This window comes from Rattus norvegicus, chromosome 9 (genome assembly GCF_021556685.1).
Source record: "Rattus norvegicus strain SHRSP/BbbUtx chromosome 9, alternate assembly SHRSP_T2T, whole genome shotgun sequence".
In the NCBI taxonomy this organism is placed as follows: domain Eukaryota; kingdom Metazoa; phylum Chordata; class Mammalia; order Rodentia; family Muridae; genus Rattus; species Rattus norvegicus.
Genome location: NC_141542.1, coordinates 75,550,962 through 75,573,670, shown reverse-complemented (window position 1 = coordinate 75,573,670; position 22,709 = coordinate 75,550,962). Strand labels below are relative to the sequence as shown.

The 22,709-nt window shown below is 43.2% G+C and overlaps 1 protein-coding gene and 1 long non-coding RNA gene across 9 annotated transcripts in view; one reads left to right on the top strand and one right to left on the bottom strand.

Moving 5' to 3' along the window:
- The window catches only part of Trak2 (trafficking kinesin protein 2), a 66,245-nt gene that overhangs the window by 3,085 nt on the left and 40,451 nt on the right, over positions 1 to 22,709 (top strand).
- Positions 13,301 to 14,951, bottom strand: LOC148003743 (uncharacterized). The gene is made up of 2 exons (XR_015629583.1): positions 14,277 to 14,951; positions 13,301 to 14,205 (listed from the first exon to the last, which is right to left on the bottom strand). It is a non-coding gene; the product is annotated as an uncharacterized LOC148003743 (long non-coding RNA).

The window sequence follows — 22,709 nt, the reverse complement described above, 5'->3', positions numbered from 1 at the left end:
CACAGCACCCATCTGAGGTTGCTTTTTGTTTTTGTTTTTGTTTTTTTTTTTGACAGACAGGCAACTAAAGCAGAAGAGTATTAAATGTACTCAAAAATGACTTAATTACTGAATGATAGAAGTGGCTGTCAGACTAGCCAGGATCCAGCCTTCACCGCCTAACAAACCTGAGTAGTTTTGTTGTAGTTCAGTTGTACATTATTGCAAGGCTTTCGTTAGATGGAGACTCAACATTAAGTGACTTCCCCGCCTCTGTGGGGAAACAGTAGGTCTGGGATTTGAACTTGTATGACTTTTACTTTAACATCCATGTTCTTCCCTCCGCTTTTTGTCAGATGTTTTATTAAATACTTTCTGTAGGTTGCTGTCCAGGATGATAAGGATAATCTTCACTGTTAAGAAATGTATCCTGGAGAAGAAAAGCCAGAGTTACTTCAGTGTATTGAACACTGTGGCAGCAGTGTTCAGAGGCTTGGAACAGAGAAAGGGCTGGAGGGGAAGGCTTGGGCTAGTCTTGGAAAAACAGATGGAAGTGAGCTTGGACAGGGCAAAAGGATAAGAGCTGTAAACAGCTCAATTATGTCATCTCAAACCTCTTAGGTGGTAGCCTGACCTAACCCTGACTGCCTAAAATGGATCTATATTGGTGTAGGGCTTCTGAGGTGATTGAGTTAAAATGAGACCCTTAGGGGTTCCAGTGCAACCTGACAAGGATGCTTACAAGAAAAAAAATTGGACATACACTATACCTGCATAAGAAGGTTCAAGTAAAACTTAGCAACAAGGCCAAGAAGACAGGCAGGCCTCAGGAGAAACCAGACCTTCCAGTATCCTGACCTAAGAGGATGTTATTTAACCTGCAGTCTGTGGTACTTTATCCTTGTAGCTCCAGCAAATAATAAGCAGGTGTCACAGGCGGAGGGCATGGCGTACAAAAAGCCTTTGAGATGTGACCAAGTGATTCAGGTTTCCCCGTGAGCTTTGAGAGATGAAGCTGGAGACCAGGCTGAGATAAGGATGACTTTGTATGAGATCCAAGGAGGTTTAAACTGAAGGGATAAAATGGAGGATTTGTAGCAGTGGGAAACATCCCCTTTGTGTTTTAGAGAGGCTGTGGCAAATGGGAAAATGCTGCAGCAGGAACGCCAGTTCAGGCGGCTGCTTATTATAAGGAACTTAAATTCTCAAATGTAAGGCACGGCTCGGCGCGGGGACCCAGCTCACTGGTAAAGGTGCCTGTTGCCGGGTTTGATTCCTGGAGAGAACTCCCCTGATTGTCTCTCCTCTGGCTTCGCATGTGCACCATGGCATGGGCAAGCACAACACGCAGCAAAAAGATTGTTTTAAAAAGTCGTAGCCAGCCTTAGGATAGATGACTTAGGAAGACTTTGCATTGACCGGCTTTATGTTTAACTTTTTACCTTTGCCTGCACAGATTGTAAAGCTCTGCACAGCTATCACAACACATCCAGTGGTTTGCTACCCTATGAGTGATTTTTTTTTAAGGCATCTTTTATCTTTGGGACACTTTTATAGTATTTGCACTCTTGTAATCCCGTCTGCTGGCTGCCTATGAATCATGAACTGTTAGCCTCCATTGTGAATTCATAAATATATAGAAATATAAGGTAAATAGTAGGGCACACAACTAATGAAGAGCTAAGTTAAAATTCAAAATCAACTATTCTCTCTTCATTATCTGCAGTCTTAACCTCACACTCCGCTACTGCCATTACTGCCATATACACAAAATTAAGTGTTACAAAGCAGAGAGGAAGGAAAAGAGTATGCCTGCTGTAAGGGATGCACAGCTTATCCAAGGGGACGAGGGATAGCTGTGAAGGGCCTTTAAAATGTTTGTTTAAAAAACAGAGGCTCCTGGGAAGAACTGATGGGAAAAGGGCCCTTGAGCTGGTTAGAGTTTGGACTTGTAGAATTGAGAGAGGACATGAGAATTTCGAAGAAATTGTGTGACCTATTATAGGATTGAGGATTTTCTGGTGTTTTTAGAGAGCTGGTAAATGCTGCCCTTTGTTTCCGCTGAATATGTTGTCTGGCTGGTGAAGGAAGTAGGAGGAGTCAGCGTGTGGGGAGGCGATTTGGGTGTCTGCACTTTGCTCACATGCGTGTCTGGGCACCATGCGCATGCCTGGCACCCTTGGAGGTGTGGAGAGGGCATTGGATCCCTTGGGGCTAAGGTGAGACAGTTGTGAGCTATCATGTACACACTGAGAATTGAACCTGGGTCCTCTGCAAAAGCAAAAAGTTCTTGAGAGTTCATCTCTCCAGTCCCATTTTAAGCCTGAATGATTGAAGCATGTGCTTTTAGGTCATTATCTTTTTTATAAGAGGAAGAAAAACTCCTCTAGTCCCATTCCCCAGTTAAAATGACTCTGTTTACACCGTCACACAGGTCCCTGCTGTTGCCATTCACCATCTGAGGCCTTTCTTAGAACAATTCTGTGAAATGTGCTAAAAATTCCCCAATTATCTTTCTGTCTCTGGTTTTTCTTTTCCTGAAACTTATCTTGTATTCTGTCTCTAGATTGATTCCCCTGGGATGCCACTTTGCTATAGAATCAAGTTTAGACTTCTTAACTTGAACTATTTAGGTTTAAATCTCCAAACACATCATTTACTGATAATGCTTTGGGACCTCTTCCCCAACCAACCCCTTTCCTTTTTGTGGGCTTCTGGTTTTGTTGTCTGTTTGATTACTTTGTTTTATAGATGCCCTTGTTCTCAGCCAAATCTTTCATACTTAAGAAACTCACAAAAATCTCACTAAATCTAGTATGAAGACAGACATTTTAGTTAGAAATGACCTCCCCTCCCCTGCTATCTGTAGGATAGAGATGTTGTACTACCCATTAAATATTTATTATCTTGTTTTCTTAGATTTCTGAAATCATTACATCTTAGATCTAATCTACACCACAAGATCATAGCCCTTTCCCTGTTGGAGTTCAGATTTCTTGGCTCTTTGATGTCCTTTTTGGTAGAGATTTTTGTATACTATATTGTATCTATTTTTTAATACCTTTAGTTTAATTCAAGAAGCATTTATTGGAAGTTGCTAGGTATATCGCCTATTACTAGTTCTTAATAGAATTATTTTTTGAAATTATTCTATAACTTCTTAGTATGTAACATGCCTACTGCATTCCTAGCCTTACTGCTGACATCAGAACCTTGAGGAGATCCAGAAATGCAGATTATTCACGCTAGGAAACAAGCGTACAGATCTGCCATCGTTAAAGTGGGACGAATTCATTTTGTAAAGGTCACTGAGGTCTTTGGAGCTTGTCTGTGTTTATCTGCTAGTATTTGCCAGATGTTGAGTTCTGTTTCTTTACAAAGCTTTTTTCTTTTTAAATCAGATAAAAAAGGAAGAAACTGTTTAATAATTTTTTTTAAAAAAAGGACATAATTTAAGAGTTGATAAATTAGCAGGGTGGTGGTGGTGGTAGTGGTGGTGGCATACACCTTTGATCCCATCACTTGAGAAGTAAAGGCATGTGGACCGCTGTGAGTTCCAGGACAGGCAGGGTTACAGAGTGAAACAATGTCTCAAAAACCAAATCAAAGCAAACCAAACAACAACAACAACAAAAATTGATATATTATGGAAATCAGTGGGGAAAGAATTTTCCCAACAATTTAATTACTCCTTCACCTCACCTCAGACCTGGAGATGTAGCTAGTGGTAGGTACCTACAGGAAATACCAGATTAGAGAGAGAGAGTGTGTGTGTGTGTCTATGTATGTCTGTGTGTGTGTGTGTATGTGTGTCTTTGTGTGTCTATGTATGTCTGTGTGTGTGTGTGTATGTGTGTCTTTGTGTGTCTGTGTGTGTGTGTGTGTGTGTTTGTGTGTGTGTGTTATTTCAGATAGTTATTGAGTTGTTTAAGCTGCTACCATTTAATTCCCATTCTGGTCATGAAACAAAGGACAAACAAAGGGTGATAGCACCTCTTTCTTTTCCAAGAAGACTTCGAATTAAATATAATTTATGTGTGAATGTAACAGGCCAGACACTAAGGCGTTGGATGAGTGAAGGCCTGAGTAGTAGTTAGCTATAGAGCCCAGGAAGGAAGAGCGTTCATACAGTGAACAGTGACTGAGGCTAAGGGAGAAATGTGGGAAGGAGGGGATAGGAAACTAAAGACGTGCTCTGTGGATGAGTGCAGGGTGGAAGAGAGTGAGAGGTGAAGCCAGGACCTATTTGGAGTTTCTGTTACTAACTTTTTAAGTTGGTATACAAAGTAATGGGCTCCCTTATGACATCGTCATGCATCCGTACCTGTGTATGTATACATATATGCACACACCCCGTTCCCTTTACCCTCCTCCTTGCTAATTCCTTTCCCCTGTTAGTGGTTCTCCTGCCTTCGTGTCTCCTGTACCCCACTACCTCCCTAAGATTTCTTCCTCTCCTTCACAGTCAACCAGTAACACACATTTAAATCTAGAGTCTGCATATGAAATAAAACACACAATACTTATCTTCATCATAAGTTGGGCTTATTTTACTTAATATATAGTATATTAAGTAATAACAATTTACTTAATAATAATGTCCATTGTCTTTCAGATGTAATTTCATTCTCAATGACTGAGTAAATTTCTTTGTATATGAGTTCCATCTTTTGTTTATCCATCTACCTGTTGATGGATATTTAATTTGGTTCTGTTTCTTAGCTATTGTGAACAGTGTAGCAATAAACATGGATATACAAGGATCTCTGTGGTGTGTTGTTCGTCCTTTCAGTGTGTGCTCAAGAGCTACATAAACTCTAACAGAACAAGGAAATAACCCCAAGAATTATCATTGGAATTACAAGAAATTAAAAAGTTTCTGCTTACCAGGGGAAACCATCAGCAAAGAGAAGAGCAGACTTCAGGATGAAAGAAAATCTTTGCCCTACAGATCTGACAGCGGATTAATATCTAGAATATCTAAAGAACTCCAAAATTAAAATTCCAAAACCCCTTTAGGATCAATAAATGTATTAATGAGCCAAATAGACAGTTCTCAATGGGAGAAATAAAGGTGGCTAAAAGTATCTTAAAAGTTAACCATGTCCTTGGCCAGCAGGAAATGCAAACTAAAACTGCGTTAAGAGGCCATCTCACCCCAATCAGGAGGATTGTAATCAAGAAGAAAAAACTATTTTTTAAAAAGTAGTTTGGTTTTACAAACATGATTCCTGCTGACTTTTAGAGAAGGAATGGTACAGAGATCATGCCTGAAGTCCCCACTGGACGGACCCCTGAAGGCTAACAGGTGGTGTTGCCGGCTAGAAATAGGAAGGTGTGGGGGTGGGGTGTGGGTGGGACGTGGGTGCCCAGTGGTAGACTTTCCAGGATTGCCGAGATCTGATTCGGTGTGCTGCGGAAGGGCAGCCCACGGGTTCTCAGATGGAAGGCATTAGAGCAGAGCTCAGGAAGGGGCTGAGGAGGCAGACGAGTGCTGGTAATGCTGAAGAGACTGAGGAGGCAGACGAGTGCTGGTAATGCTGAAGAGATCTCTGATTGTGGTAATGTCGGGCTAACAGACAAGGCAAATGAAATCAAAAAGGGGGCGGGGGATAGCAACAAGAACAAAACCCTGTTGCAGTCAGACTCCACAGGTACCAAACGTGCAGCTCCACAGGAGCTGGGGTCATCCCCACAGGCAGATATAAGGCTCTAGAGGAGCTGGGGTCATTGCATTAGTTACTTTTTTGTTGTTGCTGTGACCAAAAACAACTTAAGAATTAATTACTTTGGCTTACAGTTCCAGAGACAAAGAGGCAATTGTGGCAGGGGAGAAGCCAGCAGCACAGGAAGCTGAGTTTGGGGTGGGAGAGGAGGAAGGGAAAAGGAAGAGAGGGAAAGAAACAGGAAGTGGAATGGAGCTATAAAACCTCAAAGTCCACCTCTTCCTAGTGACATATTTCCTCCAGTAAGGCCTTACCCCTCAAAGGTTCCAAAACTTCCCAAACAACAACACCATCTGGGGATCGAGGGGTCAAACGAGCCTGGGGGACATTTCTCATTCAAAGCACCAAGGTGGTTGGCAAGAAGTTTGAGAATAAGCATGGAAGAAGGCTGAGGAGGGGTCAGTGCTGAAGAGAAAGGATACAGTGCCTAGGCGTAATTGGGTTGGTCACCAGAGGATGGCAGAAAAACCAGAGCTGTTTCTGGGGGTTCAGGTGTGCCAGTATGGAGTTATAAATGAGACATGAGGGACTAAAACATTGAGAATGAATGTAAGACTCTTGAATGAGCCTCTCCTGAGACAGCAGTGGTTGTGAGAAGTCCCAAAGCCCGAGGAAGGGCGTTTTTAATACTCCTGAGTTTAATAGTAGAAAATTTTGACTGAGCATGAGAATCACATGTTGGAGGCCAGGCTGATCTACCTATGAAGTTCGAGGCAAAAGTGAGACCCTGACTACAAACACCGTAAAGATTTTGAGCACGTTGGTAAGCCATAGAAGGTGGTAAAGTTAGTAGGCAGGTATCCAGTGGACACAGTTCAGAGAAGGCAGGGGTGGGTGGTTAAGTAACTTACATGTAATTATTTTGTAATAGTATATTACATACATAGCAGAAAAACTGAAAAGTATCATTTTTTTGAATTTGTTGTTTAAGTTTTGCCATATAGCCCAGGCTAGCACCAAACCTGGGGGCCCTCCTGCATTAGCCTCCTGGGTGGGATGTTAGGGTCTATGACCACTACCTGCTCCAGTTCCTCCTTTCAGAGATTAGGAGTTTTTACCCCAGTCAGGTGTTGGTGGGAAAGCTGTAGATCCTGGGCACGCATTGCTATGAAGAGTGAGAGTTGTTAAGAATTTGGAGGGAGTGGGGTGGGAGTCAGAGATGGGTGAAAAAGCTGACGTAGAAGAGTCTCCAAAGAGAAAGGACAGTTAAGCAGGCCACGAAGGGCTTGCCTGTGGCGTGATGCCCATGCTTGCTGACTACATTTACAGTAACCCATACCGCAGTGTGGTTTTGTGATACTTTGGGAGAATTTTAACTGTTTTGTATTTAAAATGTAGTCAGTTTCAAAAAGTCATCTGTTTAAAGATCAATAACTTTTGAGCACCAAAGCCCTGCTCTCATGTCATGTAGAGGGCTGAGAGTTGGTTATTCAGGCCAAGGCTATAAATCACAACAAAGGGAAGCTTGTTGGCTAAGAAAGAGCACTCTGTCTGAGAGAGGAGAGGAGGAGCCTGGACACCAGCAACCATGTGTCTGAGATGGAACTGCTGTTCCCAAAGCATAGATTTAACAACTGGAAAACAAAACCCAAACCAAGAAACCATAGCTTTTTATCCTACTGAGTTGATTTTGTTCTCTCTTTTAGTCAACAAAACTCAAAGACTACAGGTGAGGCTTATATCAGCGGCTGTGAATTTTTTAAACTATCTGATTATTCTCATGTGGGGCTTGAAATGCTTTGTCAGTCAGCTCACATGCTTAGTGGAGAGCATAGTAAGTCAAAGCAATGAGCCCAAACTGGCCCTTCCCCCATTTACTACAAGAACAGTAGCTACTTAGGTACTGTTATTACCATGTGAATGAAGTTGGAGTTATCAGTAAGCCTCACTGTGTAGCCCAGGTTAGTCTCTAATTTAGAATCTTCTGGTCTCAACTTCCCAGATCAGATTTCAGGTTCACACCACTATGCCCGTCTCATAATTTTCCTAAAGCCAGTACAGCACTTCTTTAGAATTTCTTCAGAATTGTTACTGGACTGAAACTGTATCCATAATCAACTTCATTTACTAAATTGGTGCTAAGAGCTTAGTCAACTTACTTTGTTTTGTTTTTTGAGACAGCATCTTTCTATGTAGTCCTGGCTGACCTAGAACTTGCTGTGTAGACTAGCCTGACTCAGATTCACAGAGCTACCTGCCTCTGCCTCCAGAGTACTGGGAGCTAGCTCTGTGCCACCACAGAGGGCTAGTGTGCTTACTTTTAATCAGTGATCCAGTAGGCTTGCATTGCTATCTCATTGTGTTATTTGCTGTTAGGTTTGGGTCATGCAAAATAAAACATGTCAAAGAGCCCTGAGAGCAGTGAGAAAAACAGATGGGCTTACTGTCTTCTGTTGTAATTTAGTCTATAGAAGAGGGGTTCTATAAATGCCAGCAAAATCACAATGAGAAAATGAAGATTTCCGTGTTTATAATCCACTCCTGGTCTCTCTGTTGATTAACAAGAAAGCTCTTACGAGGGGCTGGGGATTTAGCTCAGTGGTAGAGCGCTTACCTAGGAAGCGCAAGGCCCTGGGTTCGGTCCCCAGCTCCGAAAAAAAGAACCAAAAAAAAAAAAAAAAAAAAAAAAGAAAGCTCTTAGGAAGGAAGAAAGGAGGATCTCCACTCTCCTTGGGAGGCAGTGGAGAAAGAGCAGTGTTCATAACCAGCCTAGGAAGAAGGACGCCAGCCAGGTGAGAAAAGTGCTGGGCAGCAGTGCCAAAGGAAGAGAAGGCTGCCAGCTCAATCCCTGTGCTCAAAGGATAAGAAACAGGCACGTGAATAGGTGCCAGGTGTAGGAAAACAGGTCCCAGGGTGCAGTCTCAAACAGATACCTTATGGTTGCTCTGATAGCCTGCTTATCTGTCTTCTCACCCCAACATCAGGCTAGAAAGGGGAGAGGCATGCTGGCACCAGCATTTATGATGATTGGTAGCCTCACAAGGAACGAAGAAACAAGAATGAAAGTGAATTTAAACATCATAAATAAATAATAAACAAACAAACGGCAATTTGTCCACTGAGTGTAGAGAGAAGGAAGTCCCTGGAAGCTGCCCCTGGAGGCCTTCATGCTACACCATTAGGTGTGCATACAGTAGTGACCTGGGTCAGCGCAGGCCCTTTCCCTCTCCCTTTCCTTTCTGTTATGTCTTAACTTTAAACAGAAATCATCTCATCTGTGCTTCCACTTATTGTTGTTGTTATTAGTGTGAGTGTGTACGAGTTGGGGAGCGCCTATGTGGAGGTCAGAGGACAACTTTCAGGGGTTTGTTCCCTCCTTCTTTCCGCCATGTGGGTCCCAGGTATCAAACTCAAGTTGTCAGGCTTGACAACAGCTCTTTACCCACAGAGAGAGAGAGAGAGAGAGAGAGAGAGAGAGAGAGAGAGAGAGAGAGAGAGTGTGTGTGTGTGTACAAGCCGAGGATTTGTTTGTGTTTTGTTTTTATTCCAGAATCAGTGAGTTTGTGTTTAAAGTAAGGAAATGTTTTTCAGTTGTCTCTGAGGCCCTTTCAAATGGCATACACTTCCTGTCCCTCCAGGTCACTTGTCAGACCTCAGAGGTTAGCAGGACCAACTGTAGAATAGGCTTGGGTTTCATCCCTGGCTCTTACTAGCTTCAGTATGATAGTCAACTGCTAAGCCTCAGTGGCCTTGTCTATGAAATGCCCCCGTCCCAGGGCTGCCGTGAGGATTCAGGAAGATTGGGTGGAAAGCTTTGAAGTCAATGCCAAGGTGTGCATGTGCGCGCCTACGCTAGGCGCTGTGTTAGGAAGGGCAGTTTGGAGCAGAGATGTGAATATAGTTTTCCTTTGAAACTCAGGAAGTTCTTACACTGCTATTAAGAATTGTTTCCGTTAGAAACAGATCTTAAAAACTCGTGAGTCTAGTTTCATCTGGAATTTCACCAGGATGTCGGGGTTATGCCTTCAGGGTCACAGAGCTATTTTGCTCAGAAGTCTCTTCCTCTCTCAGGCTATGCAGAGCTGGATATTAAAGTCACGTCAGTGACAGCAAACAGAATGATGAGCCAACGTGGGAAGTGAATTACAGGTCTGCCCCACACTCAGCGCATTTCCTTTATCGGAATGTTTGCCTGAGACCCAGATTGCCATGAGGATAGAGATTGTGGATGTTGAAGGCCTTGGGGTAGGAAGCAAAGAGAACAATGGGTGGGCACAGAGCAGGCGGGTAGCCAACTATTGTAGCTGTATTGAAGGGGAAGGTGTGACTGAGGGCAGTGGCAGTGTCCCAGAGGAAATTCATAGGAATTAGAGACCAGGTAGGGAGCAGAGAAGAGGGACTGTGACTGAGTTAGGCTCTGCTGTGTGGGTGACCTTGAGACATGCAGATACTGCTAGTGCTTATGAAGTGAAGCAGGTAAAACGAAAGACAGAGGCCAGGCTGGAGGCGCGTGCCTTTAATCCCAGCACTTGGGAGGCAAAGGCAGATGAATCTTTGTGAGTTCAAGGCCAGCCTGGTCTACAAAGTGAGTTCCAGGATAGCCAGGGCTACACAGAGAAACTCTGTCTCAAAAAAAAGGAGGAGGGGGGATTTCCAATAGTGGCTGGAGAAATGGCTCAGCAGTTAAGAGCACTGGCTGTTCTTCCAGAGGGACCCAGGTTCAATTTGTAGCACCCACATGGCAGCTCACAACTGTTTGTAGCTCCAATTTCAGGGGACCTGGCACCTTCACATACATACAGGCAAAATACATAAAATAAAAACAAGTAAATCTTTTAAAAAGTTAATAATAGTAATAATAGAGCAAGTATTGTGGGAGATTGGGGAAAAGTTGAGTTTAGAATATGGAGGTTTTATGGCACCCATAATACTGACATTTCTAGTTTATAGTTATGAAATGCCAGTTTGAGCTGAAGACTGAGACTCGAGGTGTGACTGCCGTGGAGTGTGCAATGAAGGTCTGTGAAGTAACGCGACTTCCAAGGTGAGAAAGACGAGGGCTCCTGAGAAATCCTTGGAATGTGGGATATTGGCTGTTAAAGGCAGGTAGAGAATTTCCTCATGAATTTCCTCAGCTGCCCAGTTGATTGTGTCCCTCTAGCTTGGAATCCAGTTGTTTCCTGAGTTAACAGTACCCATGGCTCAAAAAGTTATCTATTCTTTATTCCCCGAATTTTACTGTTAGACAGAAATCATCCATTACATATAACATTCACTCAGGAAGTAGTACCCTTAGGAACTGGAAAGATGACTCAGCATTAGGAGTGCTTGTTCTTGCAGAGAACCCTAGCACCCACGTGGTGGCTTACAACAGTCTATACTCCAGCTCCAGGGGATCTAGTATCCTCTTCTGCGCTCCACGGACACCAGCATGCATGTGATGCACATACTAGGCAAACACTTACAACATACAAATAAAATCTAAGACAAAAACCTTGTCTTAAAGCCTGAGGATCCTTATATCAGCTGGCTGTGAAAAACAAGGCTTAGGTCTATGACAGTGTGTAGAAAATGCTCACATGTCTTAGGTGCGCGGATAACTCCAGAGCTGCATGTATTTATAAAGATGTTTAAAGCAAACATTGCTCCCTCCTGAGCGTCACTCAGCCCTCTTCAAGCTGGACTGCACTTCCGGATGGTCATGAGCGCAGCCTGCTTTGTTGGAAGAGCCATGCCACCTGTACTTGTGCTCTGACGCATGGGTGCTTCCGTTTCCAAAACCTCCGAGTTCTGCAGTTTTTAAGCAACTGGAGGATTTGTGATGATTTTAATACCAAAACCTGTGGCCCGTAAGCTGTTCCATCCGCTGACTTCCTGCTCCCTCTGCTCAAGAAAAAGAAAGGCCTGCTGCTCTCCTGGTCTCATGCGGAGCCTAGCCTTTGACCTTCAACCCTGGATGACCTTCCCACTTACTCCCCAGTGGTTGTGCTGAGCTTTCCCCAGCGCTTCCTCCTGAGAGAAGCTTTACTATCTGCTGTTCAGCAGCAGACAGTGTGGACTCAGTAAAATCTAATGATGAATGTTGTTTTTAGTAACAACTTCTTCAGCTCAATGGTCTAAAAACTATTTAAACATTAAAAACTATTTAAATATTAAACCTGTAAGAAACCTATCTTGAAGAACTTTGATTAAAATGTAATTTTTATTCTATATGCCATTATGTAGCTCTTTTGCCAAGTGGCACAGAGAAGATAGTGCCTATTTAACAGGACAGAATTTAAGCCTCAAATTGTTTTTCCGAGAAAAAGAATGCACCGTTTGCCGAATGTGACACTAGTTTGCTCATTTGAAGTCTATATTTAACATGGTTTCCCACCACATTTCCTAGACTAAGCTATCATATGACTATCCCTAAATGATCTTTGACTACCAGATAGTACTGGATGGTTATGTTGCTAACCGTTCATGACGATGAGACGGAGGGGATGGAAGGAAGAAAGGCATGAGTCGAAGGATATATAAATAGCAGGCAAGTCTGTTTTAGTGTCCTCCTTCAACCTCTCCCCCTCCTATCACCTCTGCCTCCTGAGTGCCGGAATCACAGGCTTGTGCCACCACATCCAGTTCTTTTAGTGTTTTAATGTAACGCCTTTGTCCTTGGGTACTGTTACTCTGTGACATCAAGGGTCAAATGAAATTCCTGCTGAGATCTTAAAAGCATGGCTTCCTTGGTGTGCTTACATGTGATATGTAATCCTTGTGGCCTTGTGATCTGTGTAGACATGCCATGGCTTTGGTTCTAGAGCAGAAGGCAGCCAGGAAGAGCCTGGGTCAGAGTTGGCTGATCTTATAAATGAAGATTTTGTTTTGTTTTGTTTTTTAAGAAATTAACAAAAGAACAGCAATCTCACACAACAAACGATATGTGGCTTCTCGAAAATTTTCAGTACTGGACTCTATTGGAAATGTTTGCTGAGTCTTGTTACAGATTCTTAGTAACCTGATAATTGAATTAATAACCTGATAATTGTTCAGAAATCATCAACAGAAATAATTGTTGATTGTATAATTAAATATTCTAAATACTGGATATTCGTGAATACAGTGGCTAGGTGGCTAATGTGTTAACACGGAAAAAAGAGGGCTGGAGGATGACTCAAAGGTTAAGAGACTGACTGTTCTTCCAGGGGTCCTGAGTTCAATTCCCAGCAATCACATGGTGGCTCACAACCATCTACAATGGGATCTGATGCCCTCTTCTGGTGTGTCTGAGGACAGCTACAGTATACTCAAATAAATAAAATAAATAAATCTTTAAAAAAAAAAAGAAAACATGGAAAAAAGATAAATATTTCTCTAACAGCTAAACATTGCATCTTATGAATGAAAAAATCATGAGTAATTTTCCTTTGATTCTTTGTATGCTGTATTAGTCAGGGTTCTCTAGAGTCACAGAACTTATGGGTAGTCTCTATATAGTAAGGGAATCTGTTGGTGACTTACAGTCTGTAGTAACTCCCCAGTGGTCAGCAGCAGCTGTGAATGGAAGTCCAAGGATCTAGCAGTGGCTCAGCCCCACAAGGCAGGCAGGTGAAGAAGAGAGAGGATCTTCCCTCTTCCAGTGTCCTCATGTAGGTCTCCAGCAGCAGGTGTGCCCCGGATTAAAGGTGTGTACCATCACTCCTGGATCTGGGACTTCTCTATCCCAGATGACCTTGAACTCAGAGATCTCCTTGCCTTAGTCTCCTGCCACTATGCCTCAAGATCAGGATTAAAGATGGACCTTCCAATTCTGGATTCATCCCAGATATGGTCAAGTTGACAACCAGGAATAGCCATTGTATATGCTGTCTTCACTTATTGTATTTATAGTGAGAAACAAAAATGCGTACTCGAATATGTACATGCTATGTTTTCTTTTCGTGTTGGAAAGGTAAAACAACTGAGTAGAGATGCACAGTGCAGTTGGCTGATGTTGGCAGGTGAAATAGAGGACCACACTTTATCATGCATCGTGCTTAAGCTCTTTGCATGTTCGACCCTAAACCTGGCAAACATTGCACTAGAGCACTTCCTAGGCAACCAACCCCTGAGAACGTCCGCCCTGCGGCTTTTCACTTGCTTTTCTCCATAGTTAACATACCCTGCTGAAAAGCTGGTAAGTTACCGGAAATGTGATGGCTTTTTGAGAAATGTGCCAGGAAGTGTGCCAAAATAGTCTTCTAACTAATTTTGCTACTGTTAGGAATCAATGATGTAATTATCTGACATGCAGGATATCTGATATACAACCCCTGAAAAGAGTAGTTCATCAGCCCCCAAAAAGGGGTCACAACCCACAGATTGAGAACTGCTGCTCTAGACCTTCCAAGACTAGATAGATGGCCAGAACCCTCGCTAAGGTCTTTGCAAAGTCTTGGTATTCCTGTGGCCCGTAAGCTGTTCCATCCGCTGACTTCCTGCTCCCTCTGCTCAAGAAAAAGAAAGGCCTGCTCAGGGCATTTGGTGCGTGTCGATGTGTCCAGGAGCAAGCTTAGCCTTTAAGAATGGAAGGGATGCCCTGGGTTCGATCCCCAGCTCCGAAAAAAAGAACCAAAAAAAAAAAAAAAAAAAGAATGGAAGGGATGTAACAATAACTATATGGCTGACTGCCAACAGAGCAGTGGGTTTAAACATTTCATAGGTTTTTAATACTTTGTTAACCCTACCCCGTCAAAGTTTCATTTTCCTCACATTAAAGGTAAACATTTCAATGTATTATACATGCTAAGTATGCAGATTAAATATGGAAAATATTTCGCTTATATAAGTGCAATTGGTTGTTGCTTTATTCCTTAGCCTTTGATTCTGGCACATATTGCCCTACAGTGTGTCTCTAGCACATTTTACCTGCGCTTTGAAGAGTAGGCCCTTGCCTTCCTGTCGTGAGCGGTGCCACAGGAAAGTCTCCAGCCATGTCTCTTTTTTTTTGGGGGGGGGGGTTCTTTTTTTTCGGAGCTGGGGACCGAACCCAGGGCCTTGCGCTTCCTAGGCAAGCGCTCTACCACTGAGCTAAATCCCCAACCCCCAGCCGTGTCTCTTTATAGCTGACAGCACATTTCTTTGGAGAATATAATAAACCTAGGAGCCAGAGTTCTTGTTGTAAGGATGCAGGTCGCTCCTGGTAGTCTTTGAATGGCTACACCAGTCTGGATTCTGCAGTGAGCTTTTTATTGGAAAGAATTGTGTATAAGTTCTTTTAGGGGTTGGGGATTTAGCCCAGTGATAGAGTGGTTGCCTAGCAAGCGCAAGGCAGTCCCCAGCTCTAAAAAAAAAAAAAAAAAAAGAAAAAAAAAAGTTCTTTTAGAGCACCAGTTACAGAGCCTTCTTAGAGCTCCTACATTATGGCTAGTGGCAGCTCCAGAGACTGCATAGCGGCTGCTGGAAATGGGTGTGCGTTAGAGAATGGCTGTTACAGGGTACGTGGATATACACTGCTCTGAGTTATGCATCTTCTATGCCCAGATGACCAGGTGCCAGGAATGGTTTGTTTCCGATTTATGTTTCTGCCTCTTGAGTGCTTAAGTTTACACTATATTTATGTAAAACATATGTAGGCCAGGAGATGGTAAAAGAACTTGATCCTCGAGCCTCATGATCTGACTTTGATCCTCAGAACTCACAGTGAAAGGAAAGAACTAACTCTAGCTGTCCTTTGACTTCTACATGTTCACTGCATCTGTACGTGCAGCAGTATAACAATAACAATTTAACATATTAAATAGATAGTAGTTACTATGTATTAAATACTGTTATATATGTTTTACAAATATTAACTTATTTATTGCACATAACTGTCCCATAAGGGATAAATACTGTTCCTGTTTCTATATTGAGGTAGTTGAAGCACAGTGAGATTAAATTAACCAAATAAAATTATTTTTCAGTTCAATTCCTTACAAATTAAGGAATATGGAGACTAGTGAAAAGTCAGTGATGGTGAGCTGTATAGTGTGGACTGTCTTGTCCCTCATTACAGCGACGGTGAGCTTGTCTCATGGTCCCACACAGATAAAGAGGGATTGCATTTAATGTTTCTCACTTTCAACTTTTGAGTCCAATATGTGCATTCATTAACATGCTTGGCTTTTATGCTACCAAGAATTCATAGTATAAAACATAGAATCCAAAGGTAATAGCAGTCTCTGTTAAATGCAATATTTGGTATTCAGCACACCTGGAATTTGAATTTTCAAGATGGGTAAAATATATTTAAATATCCAGTAAAGACCACACTCTGCCTTTTGAAGAAAAGTTCATAATAGCCCTTTGCTTTTGGTTTTCCCCCAGTGGACATGAAAGTGACCATAGAGCCGCTTTTCTGTGAGTGAGCAGCCCATGTGCCTTGCCTGAAAAGCCTGCTTCATTGTTGCTTTTTAGACCTTTCAACTGTATTTAGGACAGAATCATGGAGTCATTCGAAGGTCTTGAAACACAGATACTTATCAGCAGTCTCCTATTTTCTTCCCTTTCCATTTGTTGAACTAGACACAGAAATAGTACCCATTGCCGCTTTGGTAGTTTGAGCTGGAGAGCTTCAAAACTACCAACGATGCACATGTCTTTGTTTAGGAGGTGCCAGGCCAGGCCTCTCCAAGTCTCTCCAGTGTGGGCCAGCAGCCAACCCCTTCCATGTTGCAATGGGCAGGACAGGAAGCCTTATCCTCGCCTTGTAGATTAACTTTCTTACAAATCCTCTCCTTAGGACTTGTAACTGGGGTTTTGAATGAAGTTGCATTGTAGAGTGCTTGATGGGCGCGTATGAAGGCCTGGGGACAACCCCAGCACTGAGGGAATAGGCACAGTGGCACGAATCTGTCATCCCACCATTCAAGAGGTGGAGGCAGGAGGACTAGAAATCAGGACCATCCTCAGCTGTAAAGGAAGATTAAAGCCAGCCTGAGCTACACAGGATCATGGTGCAAAAAGTATATAAATATTACAATTTCCCTTTGCCTTTTAAGCAGTGTCAATAACAGATTTGTGGATTCAAAGTAGGAATGGCATACAAAATTAAAATACCAGTCCACACGTGTCACCACATAATAGAGATGGTTATGAAGGACAGTTCTGTGGAGTGTGAAGATAGAAGCCTCTGTCGGTAATGGTCAGAAGCCAGGGTGAAGAAACCTGGATGATCTGAAGAGGTACGGGCAGGGGACCACCGCTAACAGCCACTGCCTCTTGGAGGGTAATTCAGGTCAAGCTTGGGGTGTAAGAGCGTAAAGGCTAAGTGTGCACAGTGGCTGGCAGAGGGCATCTGTGGGAACTTATCAAACTGCAGACGGCGCCCTGGGCTCAGGCCTCTCTTATCTTCAGGTGAAGCTCTGGTGTGGACTCCTTCCTTGCCAGAGGTCACCTCCCTTCTGGTGGTGGAGATTGTGGCGGGGAGGAGTTACCTCAACAGATGTTGATGTTAGCAGACAAACAAGCCCAAAACCTATCCTGGAGGAGGAGATGTTGGCCCTCGAAGCCTGAACCGTAGTCATGGTTTGGGATGCTTACTTCATGGATTCAGCAGCCTTTGGGGTCCAGCCTGTCTATAAGCAGAAGCTGCTTCCGTATACTTCATATTATGAAAACACTACTGGTCACTAAATTGACAGTGGAAAACAGAGGACCACAGACAGATAGCTGCTAGAGCAGCCATGCTGGGTGAAATTTATCTTGTTTTTAAAAGCTTATCTGTGGTTCAGCTTGGTTTGCTGCTGCCTGAGGCGCTGTTGCAGGTTGGTGATTGGCAGTGTTCCCACTCTTACATAAACTTAGCAGCCATCACATATTTCTAATTAATCCCCAAAGTATTGTTTGTAAATAAATCATCAATATGTTTCCTTAAATCTGCATTTGCTGTAATTCCAGGCTCCTTCCCATAAGGTGCATTTCCCTGAGTTTCTAGTCTTTTCCATGGGGCTGTTTTGTTTAAAGTATCCTGTTTTAAGGAATATCAGCTTCCTGTTTAGGCACGACTCTCATGTCTCCACTCTCACTGTTGGCTGTTGAGCTCCATGGCTGAGCTAACTCAGTGCTTAGCCATGGCGTGTCCTCCCAGCCGTGATCAGAACAGTGGTGTGTGTGGTTCACAGTCTTTCTGGAACAATCTAGTTGCACATTTTACCTGACATTTTTCTAAATGAGCATGAATTACAGAGGTCTGTTTCTTGTTAAATGTGCCTTGCTTGACTTGGGAGCTTGTAGAGAAAAGCAGGTATCTCTCAAAAGATTCCATAAAAGCCACCAGAGAAACCCGGTGACAGGGAGCACACAGAACTGTGCGCTACAGGAGGTAGTGAGGAGTCGCTGTTTGTGCTTGCCAGAGTTCAGTTTCTGAGAGCTGGGACTCTGGACTGTGCTTCCTGTTCCTTATACATCAAAGGGAAAAAATGACTGTCCCCAGACCAATTCACTGTCAGAAGACAGCTAGGAAGCATGACTTTTTTGTTGAGAGAAGATGCCAGTAAGCCGTGGATGGTAAGCCTTTCTGTTGTTCTGTTGTGGTGGGGGTGAAAATAATAGTAGCATACGACACTGCAGCTGCTGTGGGACTGCCCCAGCGACCCTCGGAGGACGTTGCTCTCTTAACTCCCCTAATCCTCATGGCAAAGCCAGCGGAGTAGATCCTGTTATTAAGCCCATTTAACAGATGAAGAAACACGGTAATGTAGTCGGTCCAGAATTCTCGGGCTGCGAGATGGCTCAGCTGGAAAGACACTTGCCCCTAAGCCTGTCATCTGAGATCTACCCCTTGGGGACACATGAGGGAAGAGAGGACAGGTCATACCACAAGTAAGTATTGGCACAGGGATTCTCATTCTGAGCCACTGTGGCCACGTGAATCACAACCATCAAGATCCAAGTTCTTGGAACCTGTGAATGTTACCTGAGGCAGAGGGGCTCTGCAGACAGGATCTTGAAAAGAAGTTTATCTTGGGTTAGCCAGTTGGGCCTTAAACATTGATTATAGTTCCTTATAAGGGGGAAAAAAAAAGCCAGTAGAGTGACAATAGAAGCAGAGAAGGAGGCTCCAGGATGCCATGCTGCTGGCTTTCAGGATAGCAGAAAAAGCCCAGAGCCAGAGAAGCAGCTGCAGCAGCTAGAAAGCCAGGGACTAAGCTTTTTACTGGAGCATGACCTTGGTGTCACCTTGGTGCCAGCCTGTGGAGTTGGTTCCTGCCTCTGACCTCCAGAACTGGAAGGTCACATGTTGATGTGGTTAAGCATTAAGTTAGAGCCTCAGGAAGCACTTCTGCAGTTGGCTGGCATGGTAAGGGCCTGTAAGACTTGCTATTGCAAGTCCATGGGGAATGAACTCTAGTGATTCTCCTCGTGGCCAGCCTTAGGTCATTTGTTCGATCCTCTTGGTCCTGGTCTCTTTCAGATGGAAAATTCTCAGCAGATCTTCATATGTACCTGGTCTGTATGCAGGCGCGCAGGAACGCCAGATACAGACACTCTTCCTCAGGCTTAGGGATAGAGGAAAGCTGAAGAGACTGAGCGTGTGAGTGAGCCAAATAGGGATTTTTATTTTGTATTTAGTCTTATTTGTTAATATCCCCATCTTGGCAAAGACATTAAAATAAAATGAAGTTCAGAAGTGCTGAGTAATGAGTACAAGGTCAGAATCCCAGTCAATACGAGTAAAATCCCAGCTCTAATATCAAGATACATGAACAGCACTGCAGTCCCTGCTGCCGCTCTGAACCGCCCTCGCTAAGAAGATCCAGTTAAGTTGGGCGTGTTCTGCTGAGTTCCCAGGAGAAAAGGGCTGCACTGCGAAGTCATCCCTGACCTGGTGTGCCATGTGCAAGCTGGGCAGGTCCCGGATCGCCCTGGAGGTCTGCATTCTTTCTGCATGACTCTGACCGTGGACTTAGTCCTGTGTTCAGTCCAGTTTTCTCTACTCTTGTATATGAGTGCTGAGGACAAACCACCCACAAGACTCCAGAGCTATTTTAAGCATTAATCTCTACAACCCAGGTCTGTGACCCATGATCTACACCTGTGTGTAAACTTGTTTTCTTAGGTGATATGTATACATAAAAAAGCAAACTGGCTCGTTGGCTGCTCTTCAAGGACCTGGGTTCAATCCCCAGCATGGTGGTTTGTAGCTGTCAGTAACTTAAGTTTCAGGGGATCCGACACCCTCTTTTGACTTTCTCAGAGACCAGGCATACACATGGGTGCACAGACATGCATGCAGACAAAACACTCACTTACGGCCTTATTTTTTGTTTGTTTTGTTTTGTTTTTAACAAAAAGGAATAGAAAAAGAAAGAAGTGGAAACAGCGTGGTGACTCACACCTTTAATTACAGGACATGGAATCAGAATGATGAGAAGTTCAAGGTCATCCTGACCCGCAGTGTAGAGTTCAGAGTAATACACGAAATAGCATCCTGAAAAGAGCTGGGGGAAGCATAAGGACAGCATGAGTCTAAGAATAAAGCAACTGGCATGTTACAGAGTGACAGCAGCCAGCCTCAAGGTGACAGAGTGTTCTCAGTGGTCTTGAGCAAGTCTCCATTTGAAGAACAAGCACAGTTCTGTTAAAAGATCTTGGTGGACCAGTTAGTGATCCTCCAGGTCTCCACATTTCCCTTTTCTCTTCACCACCCTCCTCCCCTCCACAGGCGAGCTTGTAACTTACCACTCTCAAAAAGGCCTTTTTAGAAATTGAAAGTAACTTTAAAATATACTTACGGGTGTAGAGAGTAGAAGTCTGTTCCTTTAGTCTAATTACGAGTGTATAAATGTAAAAGGAAACCTAGCTTTCAGAAGTTGATCTTGGAAACAGTTTTACATAATAGTATTTTGATGATTGGATTATTTTAATATTGATCAAGGGTTAGGAAGTTTTTGCTGTCAAGTATCAAATTGTGTGTGTGTGTGTGTGTGTGTGTGTGTGTGTGTGTGTGTGTGTGATACCCTAATACCTTGCTAGCTGTGTCTATACAGCCAATGGCACAATTACAGCAGTTTCTAAGCTATCTGGTAGTGTGACTGCAATCAGTGGACAGTATTCATTTGTACACACTGAAAATTCAATTGTCTTGTTTTTACATTGTGTAGGACTTTTTTCCCTTCTAGTCATTTAAAAATAAAAGCTATTCTTGCATGGCAGGCTCCTCGCTGAGTTACCTTCTGTGCCCCGAGATTTGAACTCTATTTCAAGTCTATTTCTTAGCTCGCACACTGCAAAAACAGGTAACAGACCGAATGTGGATTCTGGAGTAGTTTGCTGGCCATGCCCCAGATGAGCTGCCCGATGACAAGGTCATTCTTACATTTGCATTGCCACTCTTATCTTCTAAAATACGTCACTAGATTCTTTGTGTATATGTTGTGTTCACTGGTGTGCAGGTTCCTGTGCCTGGAGAGGGGACAGAGGTTGTTCCTCAGAGCTGTTCACCTTGACACACCAGAAGAGGGCATCAGATCCCATTGCAGATGCTTGTGAGCCACCATGTGGTTGCTGGGAATTGAACTCAGGACCTTGGCAAGAACAATCAGTGCTCTTAATCACTGAGCCATCTCTCTAGCCCTGTGCCAGGCTTTCTAATGGCCCTCATCCTCAGACTTGCATAGCAGGCTCGTCACTGAGTTGCCTCCTGTGCCCTGAGATTCTAACTCTATTTCAAGTCCAGGGTCTGGGTATTTTTTAACTTTAAAAAAGATTGATTAAGAACACAACCTAGAAAAGTCACAGATGTTGACAGCATTATTACCATTTGATCTATGTTCCTAGATGTGCTATGCCCAGAGAAGGCGTCTTTCTTCCTACCGTCCAGTTTAGGAGGTGAATCTTTATTGGTTTCATTCAAATAAATGTGTATTCCCTTTGTGGTAGTTGGTTTGGAAATCACAATTCTGAATAGCCAGACTACTGTGGGGAAACCAAATGTATACATTAGAGTGCCCTTAGAACTTGATCTTTAATGGCGAGACTCATGGTACCTAACAAATATTGTAAGCTTTGCCTAATGTTGCACTGGCTAATCCACATTATTGAATTGCAAACTTACTCCAGGAAAATAGTTGCACATGTAAAAGAAACGTTAAGCATTTATTAAAATTATCAGAATTCAGTTATAGGAAGATTGAATTTTTGTTATGTGAGCATGAAATTATAAATGTTTTACAGGGAAAGGACTGTTGCTTCTTCTGTTCTTGGTTTTGGTTTTTATAAAATGTTTTTAAAAGTAGTAGAATGGGCTGGAGAGATGGCTCAGTGGTTAAGAGCACCGACTGCTCTTCCAGAGGTCCTGAGTTCAAATCCCAGCAACCACATGGTGGCTCACAACCATCCGTAATGGGATCTGATGTCCCCTTCTGGTGTGTCTGAAGACAGCTACAGTGTACTCATATACAAAATAAATAAATAAATCTTAAAAAAAAAAAGTAGTAGAATTGGACTGAAGGATGGCTCAGCAGTCAGGAGCGCTGGCTGCTCTTCCAGAGGATCCATGTTCAGTCCCAGCACTTGCATGGTGGCTCGCAGCTGTCTGTAACTCCAGTTCCAGAGGGACAGATGCCCTCTTCCACAGGCAAACACTTTCATTCATTAAATAAAAATAAAATCTCAAAAGGAAAGGAGTCATAGAAATGGTCTGAAATGGAAACCCTGTGCCAATGACCACAGAAGTTGCCAATTTGTGGAAATCTGAAAGTGTAGGTGTTTGGAAATTCTGGGCTGTATTCACTAAACTCCTCTCTGACTAGGTAATTTGTTTGCCAGCCTGGTTTGAGGTCTATCTGTAGAACCACATTGTCCCCCAAAAGGTCACTATTAATTTTTAAGCCTGTCAGACTTCCCCTTTGACTTCTCTGATTCTGTTGCTCACTTTGTCACTGAGACTTGCTTCCCTTGTGTTTCTAAGTATGTCTCTGGTCTTTTCTTCTCTACTTCTTAGACAGAAGACATAACTTCATGAAGATGCACTAGCCCTAACAAAAGCAGCTATGACTGCTCAACAGATGTCTTTATGTGAAGCAAAGCTTCTAGTTTGCACGGAACGCCCTTCCTTCC